The following is a 17,562-nucleotide window of genomic DNA, read 5'->3' as shown; positions in this document are numbered from 1 at the left end:
CTCTCTAAACTCACGGTTATAGTACATTTAGTGCTTACAACTTAATCAATACTTCGATACGCTGCCCGAGCTCTCCTTCACGTCGTTTAGCCTTTTCGGGATAAAAGTAAACAGATTTCACCAAATCAGGGTCCTGTCTGAGAGCATTCCACTCCATCTCAACATGTTTCCACAAAGTGTCTGCGTCATTGCTTGTCAAATTGGCGCGAGCCAATCGTGCTTTCATTTGTCCCCATACATTCTCGATGATATTGAGGTCGGGGCTTTTAGGAGGCCAGCAGAGCTGTGCAATGTCAGAAGCATTTAAATTTTCTTGCACTGTGGATGCATTGTGAACAGGGCAGCCATCGTGTTGGAAATAAAAGCATCCGTCAGGAAATGGTCCATTGATGGCGAAAGGTAGGAGAACATCGTCGATGATCTCATTGTAGACTTCGGCCGTAAGTCTTCCGGGGATGCGGAAGAGCGGACCCAAACCGGCATATGGTATTGCGCCCCAGACGCTGACCGATACACGCCCGCTTGCACCGACACTGCGAATGTTTTCAGGCTCGTACCTGCAATAAAAGCGATAAATCTGTTTTCTACGCACAACATTCACAGCGTGGTAACTATGTAAAAACCCTTTCGTCGAGCCACAAAAATGGCGTAGTGGGTCAGAGAAAAACGTGAGTTACTGACTAGTCGAAATGGGGAAGTGGGCCGAACATGAAATGAGAGAGAAGGATAATCAATTGTAATTAACGGTAGCAGAGTGGATTACAAGAAAAGGCAAGCACAGCTCGGCACGGCAGAAAATCAGTTCGACGGATGAGATTAAGAAGCTCGAGTGAATTGCGGGACCATTGATTGATATGGGGGGTTTAGCGCCCCAAAACCACCATATGATTATGAGAGACGCTATAGTGGAGGGCTCCGGAAATTTCGACCACCTGGGGTTCTTTAACGTGCACCCAAATCTGAGCACACGGGCCTACAACATTTCCGCCTCCATCAGAAATGCAGCCACCGCAGCCGGGATTCAAACTCGCGACCTGCGGGTCAGTAGTCGAGTACCTTAGCCACTAGACCACCGCGGCGGGGCAATTACGGGACCATGGCTGGCGACAGGACCGGGTTATCTAGAGTAGTATGGGAGCGACCTTTGCTGCAGTTAGGTTAGTCAGGGTGATGCTACTGCGGATTATGATGATTATGAGTACGCTCCTAAACCTAAGAGCAGTGCCGAACCACTGTCTGTGTGAAATGATACACAAGCAATATAAACCTCACCGGCTGCCACGGACTCTCCAAACACGAAGTCGCTGGTTCCAGCAAGAGGTGAACGTCGATTCATCACTGAAGATGACCTGCTGCCAGTCTTCAGCCCTCTAATGTTCGTGCTGACGCACGAAGTCCAAACGTTTCCTTCGATGTTCACTGGTCAAAAGCGGCTTTCTAGCCGCCACGTGGCTTTTCAGACCGGCAGCACGAAGTCTTCTTCGGATAGCCGAAAGACTGAGGGAAAGGCCAAGCTCTTCTTTAATTTTCTTTGTCGTCGAGAAAGGGTCTTTGACCACGGCAGCTATTATCAAGGCAGCTTCCTCCTCAGTTGTTTTTCTAGGCCTCCTTCGGTGTGGTGCATCTTCCAAGCGGTTTTCCTGGTAAAAAGCTTGAAGAATGTGGTTGATTGTCTTCTGTGGCCGGTTCAGCTGACAAAAAATCTCTCCCTGAGACATAAACCTTCCCAAAGAAATAATTTCACGGCGTTCCTCTAATGTAAGCCGTCGAGGCATTTTCTTGCCACATGTGTTCTGGGGTCACATCCAGCATTGCAGCATTGACACACCTGTGCGAAAACGCTTGGCACAATTCTATTGACTGGTGAAGTCAGTATTACGATGCGACGCTTATATTTTGCGCGACATAGCACGTCACTCAAATGAAGGTTGACAAGAGTTTTCCCACCAACGTTGTTGTCGTGAGGAAAGATGATAGCCTACCAAGTTACGCTTGATCACAACGAACGGAACACTTAGAATAGAGAGAAAGGGGGGGACGAGTTCGTCAACGGGGTGATTGTCGTAGCATAGAACAGCCAACTAGGGAGAAAAGAAAGCGAAATCTTGATTTTTATTCTTCCTAAACGTTCCGCTAGGGCCTCTGGATGCTTGGCCGGTCGACGCTCGCGTGATAACCTTCAAATCGCACCCGACTGTACGTCACTTGTTCGACACCAGCATGCAAGAGCGACGGCGCTTATCTCAAGGGTCTCTTGTCATGGAATTTGGATCCCTGTGAGAGAGAGAGAAATACCTTTAATAAAGGTCCTGAAGGGGCCTGGGCACCCCTTACGGGGGCCAGCCCGGTGGCTCCGCCCATGTGGGGACTGGGAGTCGGAGCTCGCCAGCCAGCTTTTGGGCCTTCTGGACGGCCTGGTGTTGAAGGGCCCTGTCGGGGCTCCTGAGGTGGTTGAACCAGTCGTCCTCGGTGGCAGGGGACCCGAAGCTAGCGTTTAGCACGGGACACTGCCACAGCATGTGACTTAAATCGCACCTTGAATTTTGGCATTTGGGGCATTCTGGCCTTATATCTGGTAGGTATTTGCTGCAGATATAGGGGCTGGGGTAACTGTGCGTTTGCAGCAGTCGAAGCGTTAATTGTTGTGCTTTATTTAGTGCTGAGTGAGGTGAGGGGAATTCCTTTCTAATTAACTTATAGTGCGAGCAAATTTCATGATATGATAGGAGCGGCTCCCGGTGCGTGTTGGTGTCCCCGGCCAGTGAGCCGGACCTGTGAGAACTTCTATCACTTCGTGTGCAATCTCTGGAAGGGTCGTGGCGAGACCATCAAAACGAACTGGACGGCTGCAGCTTCAGACGAGTTGAACCACCAACTGGAACAGAGCGTGCACGGTGTCCTGCAGCGTAGTAACTCTCAAGAGAACCTTGCTACACTCAAGGCACTTTTCTATAAGTGCATGAACACACGTCAACTGGACGTCGATGACTGGAATCCGATGCTGGAGCTGCTCTGGTTGGTCAGCCTAAAGGGCTTTCCCTTCAGCTCTACGCCGCGCAACAGCACGTCGCTGAGGAAGATCGCCGCCAGGGTGTTGAAGATGACTGGAGCTGAGACCTTGCTCAGCATAAAAGCAACATCACATCCGACGAAAGGTGACACGGGCATCCTGAGCATCGGAATGCCTAATATGTTGGCACCCAAGGGCAGCGATGAGGCACAGGTGACTTGGTTCTACAACAGCACTGCATTTGCTTGCATTACCGCCATAAATAAACAGCGAAATCCTATACGACGTACTCTTTCGGAGTGGCTGCGTTTGCGTCGCGCCTTGAAATGCTTGCGCACACTTACACCGTGTCGGCAGGACTGTCGCCTCGGTGGATAATGCTCTTGAAAACACAGCCGGAACTGTTTATTTTTGTTTCCGAACTGTTTCCTAGCAATGACTCCCCCCTGTACTCTGGTGGATTCACAGAGCTGCACATTCAGTCGCCGGCTTTCTCAACGCACTCGTCACGTTGTTGTGTAATACAGAGCACAATGTTGTCATGAACTACCTCGGTATCCGCCTCATGATTGAAGTGGCTGAATAGGCACCCTCGTCAGCAAGGCCATTAGTTCATACCTTAGTCCAACATGTATACGGCCGGCCTAGACCCTCATTGCCTAGATGGAAGCTTTGTGTGAGGTTGGCAAAGCGAGCGTTGCCGGACTTGTTTCTTTACGCCACTGAAGTTGCCTTCATGACTGATTTTGCTGTCGAAGTAGTCCAGCGTTTCTTGGGATCGCTACGCCTTCAAATCGTTCGGAGTCTCTCCGCACTAGCATTACTTGATCGTTACTCTCGAGCGCGAGCTGACATCTTACTTAACAGCACATGTTTCCGTCTCTTCCGATCCAACTGGCTGAACAACCACGAAAAGTTTGAAGGCTACGTGGCTGCACTACCTCGCGTCGTCCGTGGCCAGGGCCTGCGTTCGTTTTATACTTTACACAGTCACAGCTTCACCGAGAGCTTGCGCCGGAAAGAAGCCAACCGATGGCAGGGATCGGCTTTCGATCATGACTGCACCGTTGACGGCAACACGGTGTATGTCCCATTATTGTTATTTAATTTTACACAGTATGGCCATGCCACCGTCCAAAACCTACATCTATCAAGCTTTGGAGTGCGAATTGTCCGTTGCTTGCTACAGATGCTGATGACCAGGGTGGACAGCGAAAGCAGCGAGGGTGCTGTCGCCAGCCGCGTCTGGTGGCCCGATATGTCTAGTTCCTTTCTTGCCTTGACTCAGTGGTGCTTCCAGCAGTACGGCGTGCGCAAACTGGGGGCGTTAGAGCTGCTCCAGTACACTGCCGCCATGAAGCTTGTCATCGACCTGTTCCTAGTAGAGAAACGCCTGGATGTGCGCTTCGAGACCTTCCAGACGTACAGCATTTACCACCTCTTCTTTGTGTACCACGCGCTCAGCTTTTGCGAAGGCTCGGCAGCTGACAACTCCACGGAAAGCACGTTGGCTGCTTTAATGACGAACGTGCCATTGCGGAACAACCAGCTGTTCCAAAAGACCTTGAAATGTCCCGTTGGATCCAGCATGAATCCACCGACAAAGTGCATTTTGTAGTAGGGCGCTCCTTAGGCGATTGTTGGACCGGGATGTTGAGTCTACAGCTGAAAGATGAACATATTGCTTTGAGTGGGCACGCAGCATCTTGCCAAAACAACGCCTTCGGTGTTTTGCAATAAAGTGATAATTTATTTTTGTTCTGTTTCCTATTTTACTAATTGTATCTTTTTGTGTTGATTGATTGTTATGATTGGCTAGGAGAGACGTAACGAACAGATGGAAAGTGACAGAAGCTGTATATGTTTGGGGGTAATTACATAGGGTTTCCTATAAACACACTAATGGTAACTCTGGCGCTAGTGTCTATGGGAACGGCCGCGCCCGGCGCTTCAGCGAGCATGGGGATGATGGGTAGTACACGGATTGGACTGTCTTCGTACTTTGCGTTTCGTTTGGCTTCGCGCGGCTTGGAGTTGCTATGCCACAAAACAACAATCGGCAAATGTTCGGCAGTTACGCTTCACCACCTTAAAGGAGACCTGGAACACTTGTTTGAGTAACCATGGAATTAATTCACTGGAAAAGCGTATTGCCTCACAAATTCAACGCCGCAAAAATTTTGAGAATCCGCCCAGTACGAGCGGAGTTACAAACATTTGCCACACGCTGCAATCGCTTTCTTTCTTCTCTCGTCCCGATGAAAGCGCCGGTAGTTAAGCAGGGAGGAATGGGAGGGGCAAACGGAAAACGTCGCGCGCACCTTTTGACCTTGAGCATTTTTTCTTGTTTTTTTCTTCTTCGAATACGTGGCTTTTTCAGTGCGACCACGCGTGCACGCGTGGGCAAGTGACTGCCCACGACCGAGTGCGCCATGTTCAAATAAGCCAATGGCTGATAGGTCAGCTTACGTCGAGCGATTTTTGGGCTTATTGCATGATTTGTCGAGAGAAGAAAAATCAATTTTTAGCTGACTTTGATGATTTGTTGTGAATTTTAGGCCGCGTGCTGCGCTATAATACTTGGCTCGCGTGTTGTCGGGAGCCTCTACTACCAATCGGCAGCGTTTCTGACCATGCTCAAAAAGTGTTGCATGGCCATTTGAACTTTTTGACTCACCAATTCAAATCGGGTACCAAAGTTCAAAATTGTTTGTTTTTATATCCGAAACAAAACCAGCACACAGCAATAAACGAAGCCAAAAGTGCGTTTGCCGCCCGCAAGCACTAAGACGAGGCAAATCCATGTACTATATACCCATAATTCCCATGGTGCTGAACGATCGCAGCGCCAGAGTTTCCTCTAGATAATTTAGGAAACCCTATGGTTAATTATGCTAATCTTCAAGATTGATTTTAGTGTCGCAGTCTATTACTTTAAAACTCCTGCCACCTGGTTCTTGGCCCATCCCCATTTGAGGGTTAGCGCCATCCAATGAAGTAATCATCATCACCATCATGATGGCATGGTGTAGGCGCCCTGGCTATGATGAAAGGCGCATCGTATAGAACCTGGCTCAAACTGATAATGGCAGTTGGGCGAAAAGATTGCTGGTTACCAGCTTACCGCGTAGGTCTCCTTTTTACACGTCAGCACGTAGTTTATTGTTTGGCTGACTGCCCTCCAGGCCGCCTCATGCCGCGCGCCATTTCTGGGGGAAAACAACTGTTCTCAACCGGTTACTCGCACGAATTAATAATCAGTGGTGGTAAAGTTTTTTGAACGCGTAAGGTCGCGTGCAAATCTACTTGAAAACTAATTAAGTGTAACAATTTGAATTAATCAAATCATATATGATGTATTGCTGTGTATGGCTAAGTTAAGCTTCCCGTAACAATTTGACAGAGTATAATCTATACATATGACTTCTTATTGTGTATTTCTAAGAAATGATATTCAGTGATTGTTGTTATGCTTTTTTATGTATTTTATTTGCCCCCACTTCTATGTTGTTTGATGTATTAGCCCACTCCTGCGATAGCCCTTCAGAACGGCCGTACGTTAAATTATATATATTGTCACGCAGTTTATTTACGTACAGACCTACTGGAAGGCCGAGGAACGCCAGAAGAGCGAGGAACGCCAACAGGCCGAAAATACAAAACAAACGCAAGCTCGGGTTGCGTGCGTGCACCAACTCTGTGGCTTGCCGTTTCATGCTGCTTCGTCGTCGTTCGCATAGTTCCCTACATTGGCCCCCGGTGAATAGCGTAGCCAACCTGGCGACTTAAGGCGTAGTCACTATAGCGGGGTCGTAATACGGCTTCAGGCGACTCACATGCACAATTTCTCGGCCACGACGGCGTAAGTCATGAGACTGTGTCAAAGGCTCAATCTCATAATTGACTGGTGACGTACGGGCGAGAATGCGGTAGGGCCCGTGGTATCGTGCCAGTAATTTCGACGAAAGGCCAGGAGTGCTCGGTGGAATCCAGAGCCAAACGAGAGCACCAGTCGTGAAAGTAGAGAGATGTCGGTCGGTGTCATGCCGTAGCTTCTGGTGGTCCTCGGTTGTCAGTGAACGGGTCAATCGTCTGCAATCTTCTGCGTACCTGGCAACATCAGAAATTGCAGTGTACTCAGAGGAGTCGGGCGTGTATGGGAGGATAGTTTCCAGCGTGCACGATGGTTCGCGTCCGTACAACAGAAAGAAAGGGGAGAACCCTGTTGTCGCGTGCGTAGCGGTGTTATACGCATACGTGACGAATGGAAGGACAGTGTCTCAATTGGTCTGGTCTGAAGCTGTGTACATCGTCGACATATCACCGAGAGTGAGATTAAATCGTTCTGTGAGGCCATTCGTCTGCGGGTGATATGCTGTCGTCATGCGATGAACCATGTTGCACTGAGCGAGCAACGCTTGAATGGCGTCAGACAAGAAAACACGCCCCCGGTCGCTCAAAAGTTCGCGGGGAGCACCATGGCAAAGAACAAAGTTGCGCAGGATGAAAAACGCAACTTCCCTCGCGGTTGCTGCGGGTAGTGCTGCCGTCTCCGCGTAACGCGTGAGGTGGTCCACGCCGACAATTATCCACCTATTTCCAGAAGACGACGTGGGAAGTGGTCCGTATAAGTCGATACCGACGCGATCAAACGGACGCGCTGGACAAGGCAGAGGCTGGAGTGTACCGGCAAGGCGTTGAGGTAGGACTTTACGTCGCTGGCATGCAGTACAAGCACGTACGTACTTGCGGACAAATGTGTACATGCCGCGCCAGTAGTACCGCTGACGTAGACGGTTGTACGTTTTGAGAGCGCCAGCGTGAGCGCTTTGCGGGTCGTTGTGGAAAGCAGTACAGATTTCCGAGCGCATGTGGTTGGGTATCACTAACAGCCACCTCCGACCTTCAGACGTGTAATTCCGCCGATAGAGTAGGTCGTCTCGAATAGCGAAATGTGTGGCTTGACGGCGGATAGTTCTTGAGACCAAATTAGCTAACGGATCAGCCAGAAAGGCGAGGAGTTGGGAAATCCACACATCTTTGCGTTGTTCCGATGCCATGTCTGTGAAGTCGATTGGTGTTATGACAGCTGAAGAAGGTGACGAGGAGGTTGGGTCAGCCGGTAGCGGCGAGCGGGATAGCGCATCAGCGTCGGAGTGCTTGCGGCCGGATCGGTATACAACACGAATGTCGTATTCCTGTAGGCGAAGCGCCCAACGACAAAGGCGCCCCGACGGGTCTTTGAGCGATGATAGCCAGCATAGAGCGTGGTGGTCCGTGACGACTTCGAAAGGGCGGCCATAAAGGTATGGGCGGGACTTCGTCAAAGCCCAGACAATTGCGAGGCACTCTTTCTCCGTGACGGAATAATTACACTCGGCTTTCTTGAGGGTTCGACTCGCGTAAGCGACCACGTATTCTTGGTACCCTGGTTTTCGTTGAGCCAATACAGCACCAAGACCGACACCACTGGCGTCGGTGTGGACCTCCGTAGGCGCATCAGGGTCAAAATGACGTAGTATTGGAGGTGATAGTAATAACCGCCGAAGCGCGGTGAAGGATTCGTCGCACTCTTTTGACCAAGCAGAAATGCCTTTGGAAGTTGTCAACAGGTTGGTAAGAGGCGCGATGATGGAAGAGAAGTTGCGCACAAATCGACGAAAGTATGAGCACAGGCCGATAAAACTTCGAAGCGTCTTGATGGAATTGGGCTTCGGATAGTCGGCCACGGCGCGGAGTTTCACCGGATCCGGGAGAACACCCTCTTTGCAGACGACGTGACCCAGTATAGTGAGCTGACGTGCGGCAAAATGGCACTTCTTGATGTTAAGTTGAAGGCCAGCAGAGGTGAGACACGTGAGAATAGCACGAAGACGAACAAGGTGAGTTGAAAAGTCGCCAGAAAAAACGACGATGTCGTCTAGGTAGCAAAGGCACGTGTTCCACTTGTAGCCGCGAAGGATGGTGTCCATCATCCGTTCGAAGGTAGCTGAGGCGTTGCAGAGTCCAAACGGCATGACGTTAAACTCATACAGCCCATCAGGTGTTACAAATGCAGTCTTCGATCGGTCAGGATCAGCCATTGGAACTTGCCAATATCCTGAGCGTAAATCTAAAGAGGAGAAATATTCTGCCCCTTGCAAGCAATCGAGAGCGTCGTCGATGCGTGGCAACGGGTACACATCCTTCCGAGTTATCTTATTGAGCCGGCGGTAGTCGACACAGAATCGGATAGACCCATCCTTTCCTTTTTGCGCACAAGTACAACAGGGGACGACCAAGGGCTCTGCGATGGCTGGATGACACCACGCTTGAGCATATCGTCGACTTGTTCGTTGATAATACGGCGCTCTTCCGCTGAAACTCGATATGGTCGTTGGCGTAAGGGAGCATGAGTACCGGTGTCAATGTGGTGCGTGATGTTCGCTGTGCGACCCAAAGATGGTTGAGCGCAATCGAAGGCAGAACGGAACTCTCGAAGAAGGGACAAGAGTTCCCTTCTTTGTGTCGGCGATAGCTCAGCGGCAACAGAGGGCTGTAATGAGTCTGGCGCGGGCAGTGTGGCCACAGGTGGCGTCATAGCATTTAGCTGGAGGTGAGGTGCGTGTTCGGCGAACTCTAGAGGGCGCAAGAGGTCAACGTCTTGTATGTTACCCAAACATTCTCCGCGAAGTAAGGTAGCTGGCGACGATAGCGAGTTCGCGACGAGCATGGCGGTAGCAACGGATTCCATGGTTAGTACGGCAGAGGGCAGGTGTAGGCTACGGCGGCGGGTAAATACGTCAGACGGAGTGAACAAAACAGTTCCGGCAGGAGCGGCCGTACAGGTCAGGGCTACAAGGGTGGATGTTCTCGGTGCTATTTCCGTGTCTGCAACAACGACAAGTTTGCAAGGTTTAGAAAGAGAATCCACCAAACAAGAGGTTGGCAGCGGTGTAAGGGCAACTTCTGCACGTGAGCAATCTATGATGGCCCGATGACGCGAAAGAAAGTCCCATCCAAGAATGACTTCGTGGGAGCAGGATGCCAGCACAAAAAATTCAATGGCATAAAGTTCACCTTGGATAATGACACGTGCAGTGCACACAGCTGCAGGTTCTATGCACTGCGAGTTGGCCGTGTGGAGCATCAGGCCCGAAAGAGGCGTCGTCACCTTTTTCAACTTGCGGCATAAGGTCTCACGGATTATGGAAACGGCGGCCCCTGTGTCGATAAGCGCTTGTGCGGCGGTCCCCTCAACATTGACGTCAATAACGTTTTGCGGAGAGAAAGATGGAGGCCTTAAGCAGTTCGAATTGTATGCAGCTGTTGCCTCCGGAGCTGCAGCGATCAGTTTCCCTCTTCCGTAGCAGGTCGGCGACGAATAGGTGACAGGGAGCGTCGTCGGGGCGATGGTGACCGATGGTTTGCGTAGGGTCGAGGACCGTCAGTGTAAAATGGAGCTGAAGATCTCGCGTAGGGATACGGCGCAGCAATTGGGGTTGTACGCACGACATAGGGTGGCGTGGCAGGTTGAGCATATGGCATACGCTGTTGCGTAGGACGAGCAGCGACGGTGGCGTACGCGAGAGACGTAGTGACTGGTGGTTGTTGATGCACCGGCGGAAGGGCTTCAGCGACTTGGGTCCGAATGAATATATATATATATATATATATATATATATATATATATATATATATATATATATATATATATATATATATATATATATATATATATGTATGTATGTATATATTGAATGGATGTGGTTATGACGTCATGGGAAAAATATATATATTTTGTGAGCAAGAGACAATTTTCAAGAACAAAGTGTGGGCTATGCGCAGGTACAGGCTTACTTATGAACACGTGGACTCATGTAAGTAATGAATTCAATAAAATAAAAGAAATTCACCCCCAAAAATATTACACTGTCATTGCGATGACGCAATCAGCAAGGTGCGCCAGGAGGCATCACAGGGACGTGTACAAGAAATGAAATGAAAAAACTTTTTTTTTTTCGAAAGGCTTACGCGATCTGGTGTAATATAAAAAGAAAGAAAAACAAGTAGGTAAGCAACAGCGGTGAAAATGGGCAGTGAACGTGTATAACAAATGAAGTGGGCCAACGGTAACAAGGGTAAACCATGAAGAAAATAAAAGTTAAGATATAGAAACGGTGAAAATGTGCAGTGAACGTGTAAACAAATGAAGTGTACGAATGGTAACAAGTGTAAACTAACACGAAAATAAAAGGTGATATACAAAATATAAAATATATAACATAAAAAATGTGACAGTTGTGAAAATGTACTCAGCAAGGGGCGCGACAAAAGCTGGTGTGAACAGGTCTAAAACAAGCAGAGAAAATGTGAAAACGCGGTTAATTATTAGGTGTATGTGAAACTGGCTGATCTATTACGTGATCGGGAATGTCAGAAAGAACCCCATGGTGGTCGAAATTTCCGGAGCCCTCCACTACGGCGTCTCTCATCATCATATGCTGGATTTGGCATGTTAAACCCCACATATCGATCAATCAATCATTATTACTAGATGATACGGCCCTAAATATATAGATAAGGAAGGATTCGCGCGCCTCTCTTTCGTGGTGTGATCGAAAACCAGATTCCAAAATATTGTTGTACGACGTTGGTCAAGCGAATGCCCTGGTAAGCTGACGTGCTTCTAACGGGACAGGTTAGGGTACGTGGTCACGTATGCCTTGTCGTTATTGGAACGTAATCGAACTCACGTTTCACTGTGACCTCTACCGGGTGGTCAAAGTTAAGCTTTATGATATTTTTAAATTAGACGATTGAAGGCACGTGAGAACCACTTGTGCAAATAAGTTAAGCGGCCAGGGGGACAGAAAGTTAGATAATAATTATTCTTGTCAATAGCCTAATTGACAAATGTTTAACAATTATCTTTTTATTGGCATCGGTAAGTTGGAATGTTTTTATTCAAAAACGTAGGCAGTGGTGTTTGTACACAGTTTTAGTTGGAAGATTTTTTTAGCACGCCTGTGCTCCGATATATCCGGCTGTAAAGTTTGATTGTCATTCGCATGATTACGCATGCAAAAGTTTGAGGGTCCGCGCAAAGCTCCTCCGTAAAGTGATGCATCTGTTGCGGGTGGTGTTTAGTGTGTGAAGAGGGTGGAAGCGGCGTACATGATAACAATTACCCTTGCCCTCTCGGCCGGCGAAATAAAAATATGGCAGCGCAGTGTGCCCTGAGCCTTAGGTCACATATGGAGACATCATCTTGTGAACGCGTTAGCTTGACCGTCCTGTACTAGGGTGCCTCCGGTAGCACAGTGTCTCTGCATTGAAGGTCTACCAAGAAAATCCACGGGGAGTCCTTTCGAGCTAATATGGCTGCTTCTGGCGTGAGGTATTCTACCAAAGAAAAAGTAGACGCGGTGCTTGCAATGGCTGGAATGAATGGCAGCTCTTCGTTATCAATGGAGCTTTTCGCGTCTCTCCACCCACACCGCCCTCTTCCAGCAAGGCCCACTTTCATAAACCTACTTCGACGCTTTTCACAACAGGCTCTGTCCACCTTCCAAGACGGAACACGAAGGCAATCGTCGATGAAGACTTTGAAATCGACGCTGTCGCGTGCGTAACCTCGACGCCAGAGCTCATGGTCCGACAGATTACCGATCAGTGTGGTCGCAGCGTCGAAACAGTCACAAATGTCCCAAAAAGCACAAGCTCCTTTATACCATGTTTACCTTCATCAGGACCTAAATGAGGCGGACTCTCAAAGGCGAGTTGACTTCTGCAACTGGACCCTCATCAAAACTGATCAAGAAAATGACTTTTTGCACAGAATAATTTGGACTGATGAAGCTCTGTTTTGCCGAAATGGAAGTGTTAATCTTCACAGCGCCCATTATTGGGCACAAGAAAACCCACACTGGCTGAGGCAGCACAAGCGTCAAGTTCGATGGAGTGTGTGGTGCGGCATACTCGGGTACAGGATTATCGGACCTCACTTTTTTTAGGACAACTTGAACGGAAAGATGTACACAGAAGAAGTATTAGTCTGCAGTCTTTGCCTGAATGACCTGCGCGAAGTATAATTTCAGCACGATGGAGCACCACCACATTTTTTACCAGGGCGACGAACCGGTTGAACAGACGCTTTCCGCAACAGTGGACTGGGTGCGCTAGAGTGACGTTTTGGGCACCAAGATCTCCTGACCTTTCTCCGCTCGACTTTTTCCTTTGAGCTGCGTTAAATGCCGAGTTTACGTAACAGAGCCCAGCGATGTCAATGACATGACGGACAGAATGACATCTGCCTGTGAGAGTATTCCTGCATAACTAGTGCGCCGAGTCATCGAATCGACACGAGAGCGGTTCATGCTTTGCGTTGCTGCCGAAGGGAGGCACTTTGAACACTTTTGGGGGCCGCTGACGTCTTGAAAGGTGAAGAGTTTCAATGAGATTTGTGCATGACCGAAAGAAGCTTATGTAGCAGCAGGAAATATGCGTGAGCAAAGATAAAACTGTTCCAGTTATTATTGGTCGAATTGTTCCTCTTGATTCCAATGATAGTTACAGTATTCGGACATCAGCAGTCACGCTATATTCGCGTAGCCCAGGCAACGACCACGCACGCCCTTTTTTTACTACGCTTCTGCATGTCGTCCACGAACGCAAACTTTTGTATACTGCGAAGCTTGATAGAAAATATAAAAAGAAAAGATGTAAATATTATGTTCAACATTGTTTGCATTATTATGAAAAAGCGTCAACCGTACAGGTTTTTCGTATTTTTGTGTTTCTAGTTTTCTGGTTTTCTAGTGCTATTTGACCTTTTCCCTGCCCCGGTAAACAACGGTGGCGTCGCTCGGTTGCAGCAAGTTCACATCGGAGCTTGTAGGCGAGCATGAGTGCGTGTTCGTTAGGTGATTTGTACTAATCAAGCAGAAAGAAGCGAGGACAGTGGTGCGTTGTGAAATGTTTTGTTTCCCGTACATGCAATCACCGAGAGTTTGTGTGCGATGTGATATCATCAGTTAAAGTGGGACTCTAATCGAAAGTGACACCGGCAACCTGCCAGTCTTGAGCAACACCAGCTGCTTGGATGAAAAAGTGCGATTGGAAACTGTACGTAAACCTAATGAACATTTTCCTAAATTGCGTTGCATACGTGGTCGGTGTTTCGGCTGCCCAATATTGTTGATAAGACAACGATGAAGATCGCGTACCGTAACACCGCTACCGTCAACGTCTACGGAGGGAGTCGTTCTTCGCGTTTTGTCTGGGTAACAGACGCGTTCATGTATAATTACTCTGTTGACTGTGCAAAAAGAGCGTTCTTGGCCTAGTAAAGATCACGTTTCCCCCAGTTGGATTTACGAACGTCAGACGCCCGCTCATGACCTATCGGTGCCAATATTTCTGCTTCTTGGCGTCCCCTAAAAAAATAATGTGAGCGTCTCCAAAAAAGTTCTTGGGTTATCAAAGAAGGAAAACAATGATGCCGACCAAGTATGCACGGAAATTCTGGAAATGGTTTCTTGGCGTTGCGTTGTTCCAATTGCTCAGTACATGCTCGGCCGTATACCTTTCTTTTCTTTCTCAAATGAACCTCAACGCTTCAGTGAAGTTTCGCATTTTTTTTGCTTTAAAAATTGAACATTTTATTTGCTTGTTCCCAGATAAATGCAAGATTCATTATGATGGTCGTGCGAAAAAGTACACGTTGGATACGCTTGCAAAACCAAAACCTAACCCCCGTATTCACAAACGCTCCTCGACTTGACTTTCAACCTTCACTTGACAAGAGTGGAGCACTGCGCCACAGCTCGGCTCAAAATGACACTGCGCTATTCAAGAATCGCAGCAGATTATCGCTGATATGCAGTGGCTTGCTGTGCCTAGAGAGGGCGCTCCCATCGGCTTTCTCAAGTGAAGGTGAAGGGTTGAGTGAAGGGACGTTCTAGAATACGGGGGTAAATCGCACGAAAACGGACTATTTGGTGTAGTAACACATGTGCATAAGCTCCACCCACATAGCTTTGGCTGTGCTGCCACAGAAAGTTGTCGCCGAGTATAGTCGTTATTACGCACGCGCACTGGCATCCAGATTCTCCGTTCGCACCGTTATCTCGGCATTGCATCTGCCACTATCGTTAGAGGCTCTGCAGTTGCGTGTTACGACACTGGTTGCAAGGGTTCTTCGATTTTTGATTTCCACGGCCGAGAGAGCAAGGCTAAATGTTATCACCTATGCCTACGCTTCCACCCTCTTCACACACTAAACAACGCGCAAAACGGATGCGTCCCTTTAGGGAGTAGCTTTGCGCTGACGCTCACCCTTATACTTATAATCATGCGAATGACAGTTAAACTTTACAGCCTGTTAGGTACGGTGGTTGGGCCGAAAAGGGGAGCGAAATTCCGGGTACTACGAACGAGTCGCGTAGGGGCTCCTTGCCTGCGGAAAGACGTTCCAGCCCGGTCATTGTCAGCCCGCCATGTATTGTCCAAGCGCTTAACTGCTTAACTTATTTGCACAAGTGCTTCTCACGTGCATTCGAGTGCCTAATTTTTTTTTCTAAAATCACAAAGCTTTACTTTGAACATCCGGTATATCAAAATTTCAAGCTGAGCATTCCAGCAGATAGACGCAGTTGCTGGTATCGCGGTCAAAGCTCTCTTTAATTTTCATTGTAAAGTTAGACGCCGAACTTTTAACTGATGCTGCGGTAGTCACGTGACTGCACACGTTGCACGTGGCTTAAGGCAGGAACGGCAACCAGAATAAACGGCAGGAATGGAACGGGTTGTTGTAGATCACGTCAGTATGTCGCGCAGGTTCCTTGATCGCTGGTATGCTACGCGTGGTGGTTCACAATTTTTTTTTTCAGGGGACCACTCTGCATGAGGATGTTGTGATGCTTCTTTAAGATGTAATTCATGTTCGGATGGAATTCATCGAACTGACTACCGCAGCATCAGTTAAAAGTTTAGTCTCCAATTTTTCAATGAAAATAAAGGGAGCTTTGACTGCGATACCAGCAACTGCGTCTATCTGCTGGAATGCTAAGCTTGAAATTTCAATGTATAGGTCACAGTGAAACGCCAGTTCGATTACGTTTCAATAACCACAACGCACACGGAACCACATATCCTAACCTGCTCCTTTCGAAGCACGTCAACATACCGGCCCGGGCATTTGCTTAACCAACTTACAACAACAATATTGGAATCTCGTTTTCGATCACACCACGACAGATGAGTTCGCAAATCCTTCCTTATCTATAAATTTAGGGCCGTATCAGCAGGTGTTAATGAAAGCGCTGGAAAGCTGTCATTCCCGATCACGTAATATATCAGCCATTCCCGCACAAACCTGCTATTTAACCGCGTTTTCACATTTTCTCAGCTTGTTTATAGACCTGTTCCCAACGGCTTTTGTCGCGCATCTTGCTGAGTTCATTTTCACCACTGTCACTGTTTTCGTTTTATATTTTCAGATTTTATGTTTTACCTTTTATTCTCCTGTTAGTTTACACTTGTTATTGCCGGCACACTTCATTTGTTATGCATGTTCACTGCACATTTTCACCGTTTCTATATTTTACCTTTTATTTTCTTCATGTCATTTGTTATACACGTTCACTGCTCATTTTCACCACTGTTGCTGTTTACCTATACTTGTTTTTTTTTATATTGCACCAGTTTGTGTAAGCCTTTCGAAACTTTTTTTTCCACTTCATTTCTTTACACCTCCCTGTGACGCGTCGTGGCGCACCTTGCTCATTGCGTATATTCTTCGCAATGACAGTGTAATAATTTTTTGGCTGAATTCCTTTTATTTTATTGAATTATTTACTTGCATGAGTTCTCATGTTCACAAGTAAGCCTTTACCTGCGCATAACCCACACTGTGTTCTTGAAAACTCCCTCTTGCTCACAAAATATTTTTTCCGTGAAGTGATAACCATATCGCATAAGTGCCCATGTTTATTGATAGTGACATAATATATATGCTATATCTATGACGATTATATTTGAGCAAATGTTGGGGGCCCCCGCCATAATTATGTATTTAAGAAGTGCGTTTCTGCATGTGCCCTGTATTCCCTGATGAAGGTAGGCCCTCCTGCTGAAACGTTGCTTTGGAAGTAATACATATTGTCGCACGTTCGTCCACCGTTTCTCAACGCACACAGACACACACACACACACACACAATATATATATATATATATATATATATATATATATATATATATATATATATATATATATATATATATATATATATATATATATATATATATATATATATATGCATAGTTTGCGCACCCCTAATAATTTGCCGGCTCAGTGGCTCGCGCACGAAGAAAGCGGGTACGCCTGGCGCGCGCCTCGCCGAGATGGTGAACTTAAGCAAACGGACTGCGAGTGCCAAGCCTCTATTTCTGAGGGCTTCCCCAGAACTAGGGTCCCTAGAACACCGTATACCTGCCGGAACTACTCGAGCGTTTGCCTCTCAACCCTCTATCTCTAGAATCTGTGAGAAAGTAAGCTCGCGTCACGGC

The sequence above is a fragment of the Rhipicephalus microplus genome, chromosome X (assembly GCF_043290135.1).
Source record: "Rhipicephalus microplus isolate Deutch F79 chromosome X, USDA_Rmic, whole genome shotgun sequence".
Classification (NCBI taxonomy): Eukaryota; Metazoa; Arthropoda; class Arachnida; order Ixodida; family Ixodidae; genus Rhipicephalus; species Rhipicephalus microplus.
Note: the sequence above shows the minus strand (reverse complement) of the source record.